The sequence below is a fragment of the Notolepis coatsorum genome, assembly GCF_963971535.1.
Source record: "Notolepis coatsorum genome assembly, chromosome: 3".
NCBI classification, from domain to species: Eukaryota; Metazoa; Chordata; class Actinopteri; order Aulopiformes; family Paralepididae; genus Notolepis; species Notolepis coatsorum.
The window spans coordinates 149,257,737-149,276,783 of NC_140167.1; positions in this window are offsets into that span (position 1 = coordinate 149,257,737).

Below are 19,047 nucleotides of genomic sequence, written 5' to 3' on the forward strand. Positions count from 1 at the left end.
GGGTTGGGAGAAGGAGCTGCGGATGTTCTCCACTTTTTCCTCAAAGAAGATCGCAAAGTCTTCGGCAGAGAAAGATGAGGGAGGAGGAGGTGGGGGGGGGGGGAGTGAGGAGGGAGGACATGGTAGCATGCAGTTTGCGAAGATTCTTGGCAGAGGCCTCGATCCTATGGTGAAAGAAAGAAGCTTTGGCATTAGTAATGGTTTTGGAGAATGTTAACAAGAGGTTGTGATATGTGTCGATGTCAGCAGTGAGGCGTGACTTTCTATACTTCCTCTCAGCCGCTCTCAGGACCTGTCTTTGTTCTCTCACTGCATCCGTCAGCCATGGACTGGGTGGGGAACGGCGGGCAGGTTTCTCAACGAGGGGACAGAGCTTGTCGAAGGAGGTTGCAAGGGCTGAGAGGAGGGTGGAGGTTGCCATCTCTGTGGGGAGAGCAGAGAAGGTGTCACTCAAAGGTAGAGCGGATATTATGTCAGAGGAGAGGGTGGAGGGGGATAGGGAGGGCAGGTTGCGTCTGAGTGAGACGGTTTGAGTTGGGGTGAAGACTTTTCGGTTAAGCATGAGAGTTAGTGAGAAGGATATGAAGGAATGGTCAGATACATGTAGGGGAGTTACCGTGGTGTTAATGATGCTGGAGTTACGGGAAAATATGAGATCCAAGGAGTTGCCTGCTTTGTGGGTGGGAGGCATGGCAGTGGGAGTCAGGTCAAATTGTTGTAGGAGGGAGACCACTGGGACCGACTGAGATGAGTCAGGCAGGTTGAAGTCGCCCAATAGAAGGAGCGGGGTACCATCTTCCGGTAAGGAGCTTAGAAGCATGTCCAGCTCATCTGTGAAGTGATCGAGGGGACCTGGAGGGCGATAGAGTGTAACAATGGTGAGATTGAAAGGATTAGAGACAGATACTGCATGATATTCGAGGGAGGAGAGTGACAGTTCTGGGAGTTGCGTTAGGTTTGTAGCCCATGAAGGAGATGTCATGAGGCCAGTGCCTCCACCCCGTCTGGAGGGTCGAGGTGTGTGAGTGAAGTTATAGTTTGTAGATAATGCTGCAGGTGTTGACGAGTTATTGGGGGTTATCCAGGTCTCAGTTAGAGCCAGGAGCTGCAGATTTAGACTATGGGCGTAGGCAGTAATGAAGTCAGCTTTCTTGACTGCTGATTGACAATTCCATAAGCCTCCCTGTACTGTGACAGGTGTATTAGTGGCTGTAGGAGGGTAGGAGAGATTAGCCGGGTTGCTAGCAAACTGGCGTGGATGGGTTGATTCTGTTCTTGAGGAGCAGATTGTGGATATAGGTATGAGGCACATTGTGGTGTCAAGAGTGGTAGGAGGAGGTTGAAGGGGGTAGGGAGGAAGCGAGATAGTAGGGAAATAGCAGAGTGGGAGGGAAATATGGGATTATGGTGTACTTAGCACTGGGTGGATCGGTGGATCCCTCAGCGAAGAACTCCAGGAAAACTCCTCCTCTTTGTCCCTCTTCGTTTCTCGACGCTTCGCTGACGCTAAGCCAGCAAGTCTTTAAATCACTATCACTAATTACTGATGAGTGACACCTGCAGCAAAAGGCCACACCTCCAGTTTCTGTCAGCTGGGTGAAACTAATTACAAACAATTTCCACAACACAATTTAGTCACACACTTCAAAATGATGTACACAGTATTATTCAGTTAAAAGATCCTACCCTCTCTGCTGTTGTCCTCAGAATATCTGTAGTCTGCTACGGTCTTGTGCGGTGCTATTCCCAAACCAGGAGGTGATATTGCCAGTCAGGATGCTCTCTATTGTACATGAGTAGAAGTTCTTAAGGATCTTCTGACTGACTTGGAACTTCCTGAGGAAGTAGAGGCATTGTCGTGCCTTCTTCACAACACTGTCAATGTGTGTGGTCCATGTCAAGTCCTCGTATACGAGGTACTTAAAACTGTTCACACTCTCAACCGGTGCCCCATCGATGCTGTAGTCCCTGACCCACAACCTCCTAAAGTCCACAATCATCTCCTTTGTAGTGGAGTAAAAAGTACAATATTCCCTTTGAAATGTAGTGGAGTACAAGTATAAAGTTCCCTAAAATTAAAAGTACAGTACAAGTCATTATACGAAATTGTACAGTACTCAGTTACTTGTCGCAGAGTGTAGGCTGAGGAAAGTCAGATGGCTCTATAGCAGCAGGTGCTAGATCACCATCTTTTAACAACAGAGCTAATGAGCGTTTGTCAGTAGGGCCACACACACGCACGCGCGCACGCACGCACGCACGCACGCACACACACACACACACACACACACACACACACACACACACACACACACACACACACACACACACACACACACACACACACACACACACACACACACAGACACACTCTTCCAGTCCAGGTGTTTGCAAGCAAAGCTCCACTGTTGTGTCTCTTTTCTCTCATGAGAGCCAGGCTCAAGTGTGCGCAGCATTTCAATGTTAATTGCCCAGTTTCTGCTGTACTGGTTATTCTAGTGAATGCTCTGTTAGCATTGCTTGTTTTTCCATTCAACCACCCGTCACATTCAACCAAGACGATGGCGGGGGGGGAGGAGGATAAATGGGAAGGAATGAAGACGAGGACAGCTGTACACTATCTGTTTCTTTCTCTCTTTTTCTATCACTTTCTATGTCTCTTGAAAGAAAGGGCCCAGGAGTCACCTCAGCTGTCTCCTACATCTGTCCATAGCTATCGTGTAACCCAGGTTTCAGATTCATAACTATTTAGTCATAGGGACATAAATAGTTAATGCCATTGAATAAGAACATAAATAGTTAATGCTATTATGTAAGAACATAAGTAGTTAATATTATTGGGTACCAAATCCTTTGAATTACAGCACTGCCCTTTAATTTACTTCATGACGTGAGATAGATGTCACGACAGCCACGCCTTGCCTTGCGGCAGGTGAGTCTAGCACTAGGCAGATGAGACACACACATCCACGGAGCTGACGGAGCTAAATGTTGCTGGATAACGAGACGAAATAGCATGATAAAAACAGTTATCAAACAGTTATAAAAGATTCCCCCAGTTGCAAAACCGAAGAAGCGTTGCAGTTAAAGTAGCCTGCGGTTTCGGCCAGGTTTTTAGGTTTTCCAGCACCCCCGTTCCACCCTGGGAGCAGTTCCAGACCACCCATCACCACGTGTGCCCATGCGGGACGAGGCGGAGTGCCGGACCGATACAAGATGGCGAGCCAACCCACTGAACCTCTGATATACTGTAGCTCAAGGCTAATGCCAGCCTGATGTGAATACCCCTGTTGCTCAACTCCTGTTACACCAACAGTCCGGTAGGATTTAACTGATTGAACTTGAATCATAAGAACTTCCAAGGATTGAACTGACCTATATCCTTTTCTGATACACAAACTGATTGAACGAGAACACAAGGACTTCCAAGGGCTTTGACCCCGTTCACCTTTTGTTATTTTGATATTGTATTTTGTATTTGATTTGATTTAATTTGATATATGGGTACTGATATTCTCCTATAAGAAGGGAGAATTAAAGGGTAAATACACCCAGTAAGATACTTGAACCATTGATATTTCTCCTATAAGAAGGGAGAACTAAAGGGTAAATACACCCAGTAAGATACTTGAACCACTGGTAAGATACTTGAACCATTGATATTTCTCCTATAAGAAGGGAGAATTAAAGGGTAAATACGCCCAGTAAGATACCTGAACTACTGATGTTCTCTTGTAAAGAGGATGAGTTAAAGGGTAAATTCACCTAATAAGGTATTTGCATTCCTATAACCTGGAATATTTCTATTGTTAAAGATACTTGAATCCCATTGATGACATATTGATTATAGTTGAATCACTGATGGTTCTCCTGTAAAGAAAGATGGTTTAAAGGGTAAATTCACCTAATAAGGTATTTGCATTCCTATAACCTGGAATATTTCTATTGGTACCTTGTTTGTGTTACACCTTCAAAGGAAGAGTTTAAAGGAGCATTTCACCTAATAAGGTATTTGCATTCCCTGCACATTTAAAGGTTTACATTAATATGTTTAAACATTTACCTATTGAAATGATAAACTGATATAGTGTTTATTACTAATGATAAACTGATATAGAGTTTACTGATGATAAAAGGATACATCCAATATCCAACCTTGAACCTAGCTTTTAGCTAGAGATAACCTCAGAGACGTCTGAACCAAACCTAATGTGTTGATCCAATCAACCTAGGACTTGATATCGAACTAACCCTCCCGAAAGAAGGAGTGGTTAATGAAAGAACCTAAAAAAGGATACTTCACTCTACCTCATTGTATGTATTATAACTGTCTAGCTAGCGCGCTTGAGAATAAAATACCGGTCACTGTTATAACTTTGTCTCTGGTCTGCTATTCCCTTAATTGTGCATATTACTCCTCTCCTCATTCGAACCTAGAACCGTGCCCGTGGTGAACAGCTGTTACTGTTAGTGACACAGGTGCTACAATTGCATTACAGTTTTTTATGACTGCTTTGACGCATTTTGCACATCAGTTTCAATGTGCAAAACTCAAAATGCAAATAGCCAAACTGACTTTCAAAATTCATACTAGTCTAAGATACTAATGCTATGCTTTGCTAATATGCTAATATTTTGTTTGTCTTTCATAAAGACACAAGCACTATACTGCAGTCTATCACAGGGGTTATGAGGAAATGACCATTGCATAGTCTATTTTGCTAACAAGTATATTGTGTTTGACCGCATTATTTGATAATGGCCGTTGTATTTGAAAAGTGCACCAATAATTAAACTTCAACGACGAACATATCCACTGTTCTGACACTATGATAAACTTTTGCAGGACATATAATCTAATTTGGTTCAGTTGTTCACTTAATTGTTTGAAATATCTAATGTTCTGGTGCTGTTATAAGCTTTTGCATATACTGTTCTCTGATTTGACACTGGTATTTAAATTTTGCATGCTATATTGCATTTTTAACCCAACATTAGCAGTATAGCATTCTGTGTTAAGAGTTTTGCACATTGAAACTCTGATGTGCAAAATGCATCAAATCAGTCGTAAAAAACTGTAACGGAGCACAGGAGATTATTGGTGGAGCAGCCTCCAATTACTCCCTGATGCCGTCTCTCTGAAGGGCTTTCTCTTTGTGTTCCACACCCGAGCTCCAATAGGAGGACGTGTGCAGGGACTGCAAGAGCCGCTCGCCAGCAACGAGAGCAGAGGGCAAAATCGAACTCATCCTCTATTTGAAATGAACCCCCATTAATATTTCACCGTGTTAGATATCCATGGGGCTTTGAAGAAACGAGAGGCCTCTCCCAGTCACTTTCTGACAGGAAAGACGGGCTGTGACTGGGGGTGCTATGGTGAAATGGAGGGAATTAAAAGATATATAAAAACACCACTTCATCATCCGAATGGATTCCTCTTTCATGCAGAATGTACTGTACTCTGGAAACTTTTGCCAACACTCGGAAGAGGGAGCGTAGGTTGAAGTGGGGTGGATTACAAGGCTGGCTGTACCAGTGAGGCCCAAAGCAAGGTAACAGCACGGAGGGAAGACTCGGCTAGTTGCCTCCGTCAGCACCTCCTCAGTTCTCACACAGCAAAGCCCATTATTTCCTTTCCCACGCTGCCCTTCAGTGTGACAGCAGCTAATATAACACGGTAGGAAAACGTGTGGACTCTGGGGCCTGGAGCCAGGATTTGTGAAATACCAAGGTCACGAGTCGTAGCCCCTACAGGGGCGGTCGGGTCAGTGGGACAGTGGGTACAATTCTAAAGACATATTATTGAAAATGTAGTTTTTGCCTAGTCTTTAGTCGCTGGGGGAAAATTACATAAATATGGTACTCCTTGGCCTTTAGCCAGAGTTTGAAATCTTCATATTAACAAGCCTAAACAAGATATTTCCCTTGATGATGTCACAATTATGTCGACCGATGAATCATTATCGGTGGAACCTGGCTCTGATAGTGGCCGAAGGCTGTGCAGTCATGGGCCTCATTCAACAATACTCTCTTATTATTTTTCTTATATTCTTGCTTACCTGTCTGTTAAGAGAACAATAAGAAAAGCCACCGCCACATTCATCAAGCCGTTCTTAACGTCGAAATCTGTGCTTACCCAGGAGATTTGCATGATGAATCCCACTCATTCTTAAACTCAAAAGCGCGTTTGGGCTAAATTCATTTGCATACAGACCGCCCACCATCTCCTTATAAGGCGAATGAGGCGTGTGTAAAACAGCCGTGGTTCGGCATCTGATCCCTGTCTGATACAGGGAAGCGATTTGCTACTGATCTCAAAATGAGATGAATTTCAAACCAATAGGAGCTTATCTTATCTAATCTTACGTGGATGTTTGATCAGGTAGTGGCACACATGGTACCACTACCTGATCAAACACCCATGTAAGCTTAGCATGTAGCTACCATTTGTCTGGTTTAACGTAGCTAACGTTAGCCGCCAGCCACTTTTTCCTCCGTGATGACTCGGCTGGTATTATATAAAACTTGCGAGTTGGATTTCTGTTTTTGTTAAAAGTACAAAACGTAACACAGCAGCTTCAATTTGGGTATTCGAGAGATGGCCATGTCTTTGGGTTGTTCTCCCAATGGTCTGCAGGTCTCTTGTATGGACATGATGTCAAGTCAATCAGGGCGAGCTTTGACTCTTATCTCGCCTTAGAATCACCAGAAAGGCTTTCGAAATAGTGAAATGCCATGTTGGCCTCAATATTTTTAAAACAAATTATATGAAAAGGTTATGAAATGAACAAGAATGTGATAAAAACATGTAATAAAAACGGAGCTCAACGCATACATTTGATCGTCGAAATCCGTTTGTTTCCCCAATACCAAGATGGCGGCGGTCTCGTGACGTCAGCGTGTCTTCGAGAATGGTTTGCTTTCAACCCATGAACTTCTTCCTCTCTCACCATTTTATATATATATTTTTATTTGATCTACTAAAACTGTATTGTATTATATTGTTTGTTTTGTAAAGTGTCTTTGAGAATTAAGAAAAGCGCTATATAAATTTTTTTTTTGTGACAAATTTTTTAAATTTTCAGACATGACACAACACAACTCACAACACAATAATAACAATAAAACATAAACTAACACAACACTGATTAGACAATAAGGTTGTCACCAAATAAAAGTATAATAAAATAAAATAAAATATATACTATAAAATAGCTTATTATTATGAATGGTAGTTTTTTTTAAATGTTTTTCATCTGGGTAAGAGTTTCTTATCTGGGTAAGAGTGCTCTCGACCACTTTAAGGGTGTTTTCACACCTGTAGTTCGTTTGCTTTGTTCCGATTCAGGGAGACACAGGGACTATTATGATACAATGGTTGCACTTGACCCTTAGTTCGTTTGTGTTCACACGGCTGTGTTCACACGGACCAAAACAAACGCACGCGCGAGCAAACTGTCACTCATTGGTCAGATTTTGGGGTGTGCCCCCCCCCCAACCCTGAATCTCCGCGTTACATTGAAATCGGGGAGGAGAGAGCGGGGGAGCAAAGGATGAATGTGGATGAGAGCCGTGATGTAAGTGGTTGCCGATACGGCTGTGGTGTGGGGGTGCTAGAGACATGATCGAATAGTCTTTTATGCGCCTCAATCTCCTGAACACGGCGCGAGCCATTCCTAATCGATCAGAACTAAATCGGCAGCGAAAAAGCCCATTTTAAAGCACCTATTACCCATGCACATGCGCAGATTGCCCACAGAGTCTGGACAACGCGAGATGACGCACAAATGAATGTGGACTGTTCCATCAGAGGGGGGAGCTTCGGTGGCCAGTGTCCTTTCAGCCGACCAGGATAATGAAACAATGATCCCACTAAATGGCCAGAAGCGTCTTATGGCGACATCTACAATTACCTCATTGAGTCTCCAGGTAGACTAATGTTTATATTTAAGTGCAGCGGTCTGTAGCCACTCACATTACCACCGAAGCTCCCCGATGGAACAGTCCACATTCATTCTCTCGGTGAGAGAGAGAGAGAGAGGGAGAGAGAGAGTCAGTGAGAGGGAGAGAGAGAGAGGAGGTGTTGTCTCGCACGGTGCAGCTGTTGCAGCGTCACTACAGTCACTAAACTTTCTGTACACTTGCGTGTTCTCCAGCATCTGACGAATGTGATCGTCTGCCCAAATATCAACGAGGCAGTGTACCGAGTCATCGCTGCTCCACGTTGACCCACGGCTCACTATTATTATTATTGTCTCGGTTTGCTAAGTCGATTCTCACAGCATACGAGTCGCGTCGGGTTCGTTTGGAAGTGCGCCGAGATCACCCTCTCTAGGTGGTCTCGGCCCGCTTGTTTTGTTCCGCAACAGAATGTGATTACTGTGTTCATATATGCCCAACTGAACCGAAATAGGGGGTAAACGCTCCAGGTTTCGGAACAACAGCTCCAAACAAGCTAGGTGTGAAAACGCCCTTATAATTTGGTATTGCCTGAGAGAAAAGCAACAATAAGAAAACGTTGCTGAATCCCAGGTAAAAACAAAATAAGAGGAAATGCTAGTTAAGAACTAAATCTGTTCTTATATCGCTTCATGAATGAGGCCCATGTCTTGGATGGAGGCTCCATACAAGTCAAGTTAATGCCATTGTGAAACATTGGAATGAACTTTGCAAAAAAAGTTCATTTTATTACCTAGTCCATTACATTATTACATGCACTAACCATTGCTCTTCTTTCTGTTAAACATATGAATGATCTAACAAAATAAATAGTGCAAGAGCTTTCTTTTAAAATGTTGGATCTTTGAGTGAATACCTTCTTTGGAGTAGGGGAATCTCTCATAATCACTGTAAGGTCATCTGAGCTTGTGAGCATACAGCAAGGTACATGATATAGTGGCATGTGCAGTACTAATTCACTTCAGGTCTACACTGTGACCACTGTAAACCCTGAAGCCCACACCTATTCAGCTATTACACTGCCGTGTAGGAGGCGAATCGAGCAGGGAGGCAGGGACCAAGAGCCCTTTTGTCATTCCAGCCATCCAGAGAGCAGTGAGGTATTTAGTTACACCCCTACTATGCGGATAGGACCCATCTGTTACACTAAGCATACTCAAACCATGGAATCAAAGGAGACTGTGGGGGGTTGTGTGGAGGATAGCGAGGGTGACGAGCAGTGTGAGGAGAGACCCTGAGGTCAGGCACAAGTCTGTATTTATAACATCATGTGTTTATAGATGGGTTTCTTGTTTATAAATATACCATGTTTTGAGTCAATCAGAAACACCCACTGAATCATGCGACCCTTACATGCGTGAGCTGCATCGCTAAAAAAGTACTACAGGGCTCTATGGAGAAACCATGGCACTCTAGAGCTGTCCCGAAGCCTGTTTTGGGGATTCTAACTTTGGCAGGGTTTTTCGAACGGACGTTTCGAACCATAGTTTTGTATTTTTTTTATAAATGTATTATATTTGGGAATATCATCAATTATATTTCACATCATTTCAATTCATATCAGTTCCCATTAAAAAAAAAAGTGTTTACCCCCCCTTCCCCATTACACAAAAACAAACAGACAGAGAGAGAATTTTTTTTTAAATAACAAATAAAAACAATAACAATTTAAAAGATATACCATTTCCACTTTCAAACCTGTACCATAAGTCAAGGATTATTTAGGATGTATTCATTGCCATTATGAACGTAAATGCTTAAGGCTGCTTAACACTAGAGCAGCCATGGAGAAAATGTCACTGATTCCCGCCGGAAGGGGTCAGATGACCCCACAGCTTATATGAGAAATATGAGAAAAATAAACAGTGTAAACTATATAATTACCTCTTAATATAAAAATATGAGGTTTACCACAGGTTTAAGTGACAAAATTGTTTATAATAATAAAAAAAGGAATAATAAATAAAAATATTATAATTTTAATTTTTTTTTTTTTTATGGAAGAGCCACACATTGATGGGCAAAGAGCCACATGCAGCTCGCGAGCCATGGGTTGGCCACCCCTGCGCTAGACGCTCGCAAAGTGCTGTGACTTTCCACATATATATTCCATATATATGTGGAATAACGTTCTAATTACATTTTCCTGAAGTCATTTTGAAATTTCAGAAACCGTGCCAGATAAAACGGGTACTTTTAGGAAAAGTCATTGAGTGACAGAGCTGGAGCTCGACCGAGTGACGAGGATACATTTATTGAAAATGCCTAGGGGTAATTTGACCCCTTCGGCTGTGCTAATGTTAAGACATTACAACAGTCATCGAGCTATATTATCAGGTAAAATTACAAGTCCTCCCACATGGTTCAGGACAGGACCCCAGATGAGCAGAAATCTGTTTTTGGACCCCCTTAGTGAGTATTTAATCTTCTCTAGATGAATGAACTGCATAAGATTGCTCAGCCATACCGAAGCTTGTGGTGGGTGTTTTGATTGCCATTGTAATAAGATTCTCCTGCGTGCAAGTAAAGTTGCAAAGGCAATTACATTTGCATGCCTTTTGAGAATCTTAGGGTCCGCTCCAACTGTTATGCCGAATATGGCTGTGAAGGAGTTTGGCTGGAGGTCAATATCAAGGGTCTCTGAGATAGTTCCAAAAATAGAAGACCAGAAATTAAATAGAGATGGACAAGATCAAAACATGTGAGATAAATTGGCCGGGGTGTTATGACATCTATCACAGCTAGCATCTAGCATCTAGCGAACCATCGTTTTTAATCATGCAAACAAAATTTGCTCCTAAATAATTGTTCTGGTTCAGTACACATGCACATATTGCTGCGGTCAAAAATGGTTATTAAAAGTAGTAGAGTACCTACATACTGGTCACAGGAGGCTTCAATAACGTTTGGATCAGTGGAGGTTATTGCATGACTACTAGTGAGGCAGTGCTTCACTAGTAATATACAGAAAGAGTAATATACAGAAAGAAACAAAATTATTATTAATATATATTAGAGCTGGGCCGTTAACGGCGTTAACGTGCTGCGTTAACGCGGGACTAGTATCGCGCGATAATATAATTGACGCCGTTAATCTAATTCTCAAAGTTGTGTCTGGGAGTGTGATGTATTGTCCTTAAATACTTGCCGTAGTGCTGTGCTACCCGGAAGTGATTGCACGTATGTACATGAGCTCTAGTCTGAATAATAATAACTAAAGTAGTGGTCCGGTAATCATTGTTATACAGGTGAGGTTAAGAAGTCCTCAGGATATAACACAATTCGGCGATGAGGACGTCTGAATCTGCGCAATGCAAGAGAAGTCCGTCGCCGACTCGGGACCTTTGTTTACCATGTTAGCTTAGCGAGTTAGCATGTTAGCTCACGTCATGGCCCGGCAGCTTCGAAACATCTACAAGAAGAGGAAATCCACTTTACACACTAAAGGAAGGATCGACTGGACTATCGTGAGTGTTTAGAAATGGCTTGGGTTATTGGAAATATTGGACTGTTTGATGACAATGTGGAGTTATGGAACTGTTACACTGAGCGTTTTGATTACTTCATTATAGCTAATGGAATTGAAGAGGACAAAGTAGTTCCGACATTTCTGACTGTAATGGGGCCCGGGACATTTAATTGGTTGAGAAACCTGCTTCTGCAGCAGTGTGTGTGAGTAGCCAGTTCTCTTTATCAGGCCATATTGTGCAGAAGAGGAGAGCTAGTTTGTCACCAGCCAATGTGAACAAGCTGGTCTGCCTGAGTGACTGGTGGAAGAAGGAGAAATAGAGATTGGACTGATTGAGTCAAGCCATGTCATAGCCCCTTCCGTGACTGCGATGTGCAAGCCAGGGGCTGGCTTTTCAATATGCATATTAAAAAGCCAGCCCCTGGCTTGCACATCGCAGTCACGGAAGGGGCTAGCCATGTCACATAGTTCAAGTTTGAAATGCTTCTTTCTGTTTTGCTCCTGAGAGATACTGTACTGTTCTGTACTGGTAATATTATTTATTTGTGTTAACTTCTGAATAAAACAATTTATTAAACACAAGTACATCTTATTGAACATTATTTTGATATTTCATTACCAATTATCATAGCAAAACAGCTTTTTCAAACAGTCTGTAATGCATTTTGGAAACGGGAGATGGGCTCATGGTGTAATGGGCCACCTGTCCTGAGAAACGTAAGGAGGAAAGAAAAAGTAAGGACTTACGTCTGGTCATTATTTGGGTAGAACACACATATTTTGAATGCCTTCGGCAGACTTATTTTTTTTTTGCCATTTTAATCTAGATTAATCTAGATTAATTCCAGGATTGCAGGTAGATTAATCTAGATTAAAAATGTGTATCTATGCCCAGCTCTAATATATATATATATATATATTTTTTTTTATTATTATTATTATAATTTTTTTTATTAGAAATGTTTTCCTCTGTGAAAAAAACAATGCCAGTGAATTTTTCTTTCTTCAAAAATGTCCAAGTGACAGCTCTGAGCTCTCTGATCTGGCCTGATCCCATAACTGCAGTAATGGCCAGATGTCAATCACTCAGTGCTAAAATAGGTGCACAGGTTGGGCTTAAGAATATAATTATCCAATCAAAATAGGGTATTTAAGTTTTAAAAAAGCGGGTAGTGAGACTAAACCTCACTCATACATTTGAATGGGGCTTGAATGATTGACAGTTCTGACACGTTTTTTTTTTACACCGATCAGAGAACACCATTTCCTATTTTCTGCTTTGAGAGGGCTTGGAGAGCCCAGTCAGTAACATTACAAGTCAAGTCAAGTCAAGAGTTTTATTTGTCACGACATACAAGTATACAATGAAATGCGGGTGGTCTTGCCCGCAACGATGTGCAATACAGTAGTAACAACATATAATAGAATCCAATAAAACAACATTGTGCAATAAACAGGTAACATAGTAATAATAATAATAATGGATTGGATTTATATAGCGCTCTTCGTGACACCCCAGAGACCCCAGAGCGCTTACAGAGTCCATTATTCGTTCATACACAGTCATACCGGTGGTGGTAAACTACAATTGCAGCCAGAGCTGCCCTGAGGCAGACTCACGGAAGCGTGGCGAATAATCATCGCCTACGGCCCCTCCGACCACCACCAACATTCATTCACATGCATACACATTCATACGAGGCAAGTAGGTTAAGTGTCTTGCCCAAGGACACAACGGCAGTGGGATGGACATGGGCTTGAGCGGGATTCGAACCACCAACCCTTCGATCATTGGACGACCCGCTCTACCCCTGAGCCACGCCGCCCCACAGTAGGGCATATCGGTATTTGTACATAAGTTATTTACAGAGCATGGAGGACATGCTAGGTCCTTTGGTAGTGCAATACACTGTTACTGTTACTATACTATTTTTAAAGTGACCTTTCTTTAGTGGCCATAAGTGTGGGCGTGTGCAGCATGAGTGTGTGCTTGCTCATGTTAAAGTGGCTGCTAGTGTGCGAGCATGTACAGCGTGCGTGTCGTGTGTGTGCTCATGTGTGCTTGTGTGTGGAGAGTTCAGTGTTCAAGGCTCTGATGGCCTGGGGGAAGAAGCTGAGTCGAAGTCTTTCTGTCCTAGTAGCTGGGGTTCGCAGGCGTCTGCCTGACCTCAGCAGCTGGAACAGGCTGTTCTTGGGGTGGTGAGGGTCTTTCATTATTCTGCAGGCTCTGGATTTGCACCTCTTGTTGTATAGAACCTGCAGGGGAGGTAGTGCAATACCTGTGGTACGCTCGGCTGAGCGCACCACTCTCTGTAGGGCCTTCTTGTCCTGTGCCGTGTTGTTTCCATACCAGGCAGTGATTACTGTAGGCTAAATGAAACTTTGCATCAAAGGACCAAAGTATAAATCAGCAACATGTTGAGGACTTATGCATCTGGATCAGAAAAAAAGTTGTGGATGAAAAAGTAAGTACAGTGTTTGTAAAAGCTTGTATGCTAACAGTAGCTAGCCAATTTGTTAGCTACCTTTAGCTTAGATTATACATCACAATGATGATCACCAAGCTAACCTACTGTACACAGTAGGGCTGGGCAATTAATCGAAACAAAATCGCGATATCGATTCATAGACCTATGCAATCTCATTTCTAAGTTAAGACGATTTTTCTTTTATTAAAAAAAAAGTTATAATTTTTTTTCTTTTTTTTTTACTTTTTAAATGATTTACTCTGGGTTGAACATGATTTGTGGAACTCCCTCTGGTTTTCTGGTTGTGGTATTCACTGACCTTTGGGAAGTATTTCGACATGTACATGGGTACCTTAGTGGTGTAGTGTATCTTGTAGACCAGGCCCATTGCAAGTTGCTGTACTCTGTCGTCTACTCTAAGCCATCCTAGGTTGTCAAAATGGGCAGGGGTGAGGTGGGTTCTAGGAGTAAGGTCAAGCAGTAGTCTGACCAGTTTGTTCTGTGATGGTTATAATCTTGTTTTTAGTGACTTTGAGGTGGTTTGGTATGAGGTGCAAGCATAGTCGTAGTACCCTTGAATGAGTGCTCCTGTTAGAGTCTTCAGGGTATTCTGGTTTACCAGAGAGGAAATCCGGTACAAGAATCTTGTTCATTGGTTGACTTTTTTGATTACATTGGTTGCCATTTTGTCAGAATTTCGGAGCCTTATGGAGAAACCATGGCACCCCCCTGACTAAAAGTTTCTGGATGTAATTTAGCCTAATCAGCATGGCTATGAGTCTTTCACCCTTTACACATCTAGCTTTGGCGTGGATTCATTGTTTAGATCGCTAGCATCAAAGTCAAGGTAGACCGCGCTCTCAGTATCTGACACTGGGTGCTGAAATCCCAAGGATTATATGGAAGAAAGCAGGAGACCGGACCAGCACTCTCAGATTTAAAAATTGTTTTTAATGGCAGCCTATAGAACAGACATGTTTCGGAACAGGTGTTCCATCTTCAGTGTTAATAGGCTAGCAATGGTAGCTTGTACAGGTGGGAGCTATATACCATGTGGGCAGGAAGTGACATCATTGAGGTGAGCTTGGGAATGCTAGTCAACTTTGACCTCCATAGTAAGGACTTTATAATGTAAAATGTTAAAAACAAATATAAACCAGAAACTAAATAAGCCAATTGCAAACCCATAAGAAAAGAACAACAAAAACAGAAGGAAAAACAAGAGGAACACTTTTCACCATTCGTAAAAATAATAATAATAGTAATAATAATATAATCATGATAATAAAAGTAATAAAAATCACTTATTGTAGGAAACAGGATAACACGTTTTATTTCATTCATTCCCTTTGGTACAGTACCATTAAACAAATGAATATAGTAGCCTGTCTCCCCCTCTAGAGGGCATTGTAGACTAACTCTAGTCCCATAAACAGTAAGATTGCATTAGGAGAAATAGCGAGCTACGGAACAAACGATCACCCTTTAGAAAGGACATTGTGGTGCTAATCACTCAAATATGCATATGCAATGTTACCAATGTTAGTAATGGTGTATATCTCCGGGACCGATGAACTTTTCTTTTGCTTACTCCTCCTCGTCTTCCTATGGCCCATCTCACCGGTCGTGGTGGAAGGGGGCCGTCCGGAAACATCGACTGTCTGCGGAGGGAGTATTACGGAGACATCTCTTTCCTAGGTCGGTCTCTGGGCTGCCAAGTAGGCCTGCGGGAGTGCAGGAAGCACCATGTGTGTAGATAGTCTTGCTCGTCTCTTCGTCTCTAGCATCTCTTATGCCGCTCGATGTCTTGCCTTGGCGATAAGCCGGCCCCTCGGGATGATGGCGTCCTGCCAATAGTTAGTGAGGGTCACGCCATGGAGTAGGATACGAGTCTCTCTCTGCTTAAGGCGATAATGAGTCTTGTGACTCCATCGTTGTAGCTACGAAAGCTGCTGTATTATTATACTTATATTATAATTGTATTTATATAGCCCGAGATCACAAGGCATTGCCCCCATGGACTGCACAGTCAAGAAGAAACATCAATGGACCAAGAACAAAAACAAAACCACCATAAAATCCAGATATGCAACACTCCCAGACTTTCCCCAATGAAGATATGGAACGACTCACCAAAACCTAGCATATATACATGAAATGAAACACATATACATACATGGTAGCAATAGTAACAAAGGTATAAGAACATTTAAAAACATTTTTATAAATAGAGCTAAAAACAACAACATAAAGCATAGGAAAACAAGCACTGGTATGAAAATAAGATAAAGGCTCAAAGTCAAGGCTCGGAGGTCAAAAGTATCATAGTCGTATTCCCCAGGGGGCAAGGAGAACTGCTCGGATCCAGTTGAAGTATCCCTCGATACATCCACTCAGAGAGACAGAGACAGGGGTTAGAGAATCTCAAATAACATCAATAAAAATAAACAGACAAATAAAATAAACAGACATCCGAAGTGAACTAACCAGATTAAACGAAGGGTCTATCCCCGACCAGGTGAGATCAGGGCAGGCTGAAAGAGAGAGAGAAAGAAAAGATGGGTCTTAAGCAAGAAAAAAAAGAAAGAAGCATGGCTAAAATATATTGTGTAGTCTGCCCCATTGTTCTGACCAGGATACGTTCCTTTTTACCTCATTGATGCGTGCGCACACTGAGTCTGATGTGGACAAGAACGTTTATTTTTTGTATATTTTTGTATTATCATTTCCCCCCTACTTTTTCCATTTTTCTCCTATCCAATGTTAGTCGTTATGCCAATTTCCACTCCCCTTCCTGGTCGTTGCGCACTCTACCCCCTACCGTCGGTCTGGGAGGACGGAGACGATCACATGCTTCCTCCAACACATGTGTAGCCAGCCCACCGCTTTTTTTCACCTGGCAGCGCGGACTCTCACCGGGAGAGTGTAACGTGTGGAAAGTCACACTACCTCTCCCAGATCCTTCCCTTGCTGTGCACGCGCCCCGACCGAACTGTAGGAGTCGCTGTTTACAACGACCAGGACCCACCCACGCCGGCTTCCCACCCGCTAACATTGCCAATTGTGTTAGTATGGACGGTCGGCCAAGCCGGAGGCACCACAGCTGGATTCAATCCCACTGGCTCTGTGGTGGTAGACAGACGCTTAGTCCGCTTAGGCCGCCCGGACAAGAAAGTTTTAAGGAGAGTGGGCAGTCCTCTTCCCCTAATATTGTTCCTTTATTGAGCCAGGAAGGATATATGAGTAGAGGACACACAGGAGAGACACTTCTGGCAGGACTGGATCCAAGGCCAGGAGACCAGGAGGATGGATACATATACTGTACAGTTCTAGAGGCAGGGGTCTACTCTACACCATCCTTTCCACCCTGTTCTTACCCGAGGGGGAAGGAATCCCAACCAGAGCAAAATGACCAATGCAGTTTGTGCAGAGTTCCCGGACACATTGCCACACGTGCATGTACGCAAGCATGCATGTATAAACACACACACGCGCGCGCCTACGCACGCACCTACGCACGCACGCACACACACACACACACACACACACACACACACACACACACACACACACACACACACACACACACACACACACACACACACACACACACACACACACACACACACACACACACACACACACACACACACACACACACACACACACATATTTGGCAACCCTCTCTGTCACCTCAGTGATACGGTGCAGCGCCCCAGGAGATTTGTGAGCTCATTTGGAAGCACATTAAAGCACCCCTCGCTCTGTCTTCGAAAGAATCCCCCAACCCTTTTGACAATATTTCATTGTGAAATGTGCAAAACTCATTATAGCGGTTGACGCCGGGGTATAGATCTCAGAGATACATGCACTTTTGGGGAGGAGGTAGTGTGTGGGAGGAAGGATGTCTCTAAATTGGATCTACCATCATTTCAGGTGAAGGGGAGGTTGTGAAGGAAGAGATGAGTGCCATTTGAAAAACAATTTGGCCGTTATGATATACAAGTGAAACTGTGCGCCACCCATAAGAGCGAGTGACGGCGTCTCCTTAAAGAGATTTGCTCATGGACATTTTCCCAGCGAGTTTGACTTCACTTAAAGACAATGCTACTGTATGCTTGTGACACAGGCAGCCTTAAATGTGAAAAGGGACTTTGTTTCCTAATTAGTGCCCATCCCCGGCTCTCGCCCATTGACGCACAGCTCTCAATAAAAGAAAATAAAAAAAGCACCCCCAAGTTTCCTGTGCTTTCACACAGTGTTCAAAGAAAAGGCGGATGCTCCTTTTCAGCACGTTGACAGAACGCACTGTATGGAAGCTTTCAGATTAAGACTTTCGGCTCTCCGCATTGTTCAGCCTATGGTGGCAGCGGCACTCTCGATTCTCAGGCTTTACAAAGCCCCCTTTTGCCAGGCAGCCAACAAACGATTAGCGAGGACAATTACCCAGAAAGGGCCCTGCCAAGCAACAAGGGTAAAGAAGAGAGGCTCCATTAGCTTGTGTAGCCCAACCCACCACCACCACCACCACCGCTGGGGACTCTTCCACTGGGCTTCTGGCAGACACTCGCAAATGTAATGGGATGTTTTCATGTAGCCCCACATGTAAATATGGTACCTTGACATGTTAATAGCCAAGCGTGCAGAGAGGGTTGCTAATTAGTTGGGAGGCACACAAAGGGAAACAAAGAGAAGCAGTTCCGCGATGAGAAATGCACCGTATGATGTTAGACGAAAATACACGGCCATAAATCTGGCCATTGTTAAGACGTGTTACCACTGATGATGTGAACTTACATGGCTCAACACGCTTTAATCAACACGTGGTTATCCCAATAGGTAAAGTAATCCAGAATTACCAGTGGGTGTTGGGCCTCAATCCATTATTGGACCAAGTCCTTCACTTGCTGCCAGACAGTTTCTATTATCCACTTGGTTCTGTTCTGTGAGCTGTAGGTCTGAACTGAAATGAGACCGTCTACCCCCAGTGATTATTTCTACAGTGACTCCCATGATGTCAAGACATCACACGTGCTCCCCGAACCACGTGCTTTCAAGTGCTCCTGCCCTCCCGACTTGTAAACACTCTATTCCAATTGGCTCAGAAGCCCTAGGAAGCGCATATCTGGGTAATGTCACAGCCATCTTTTA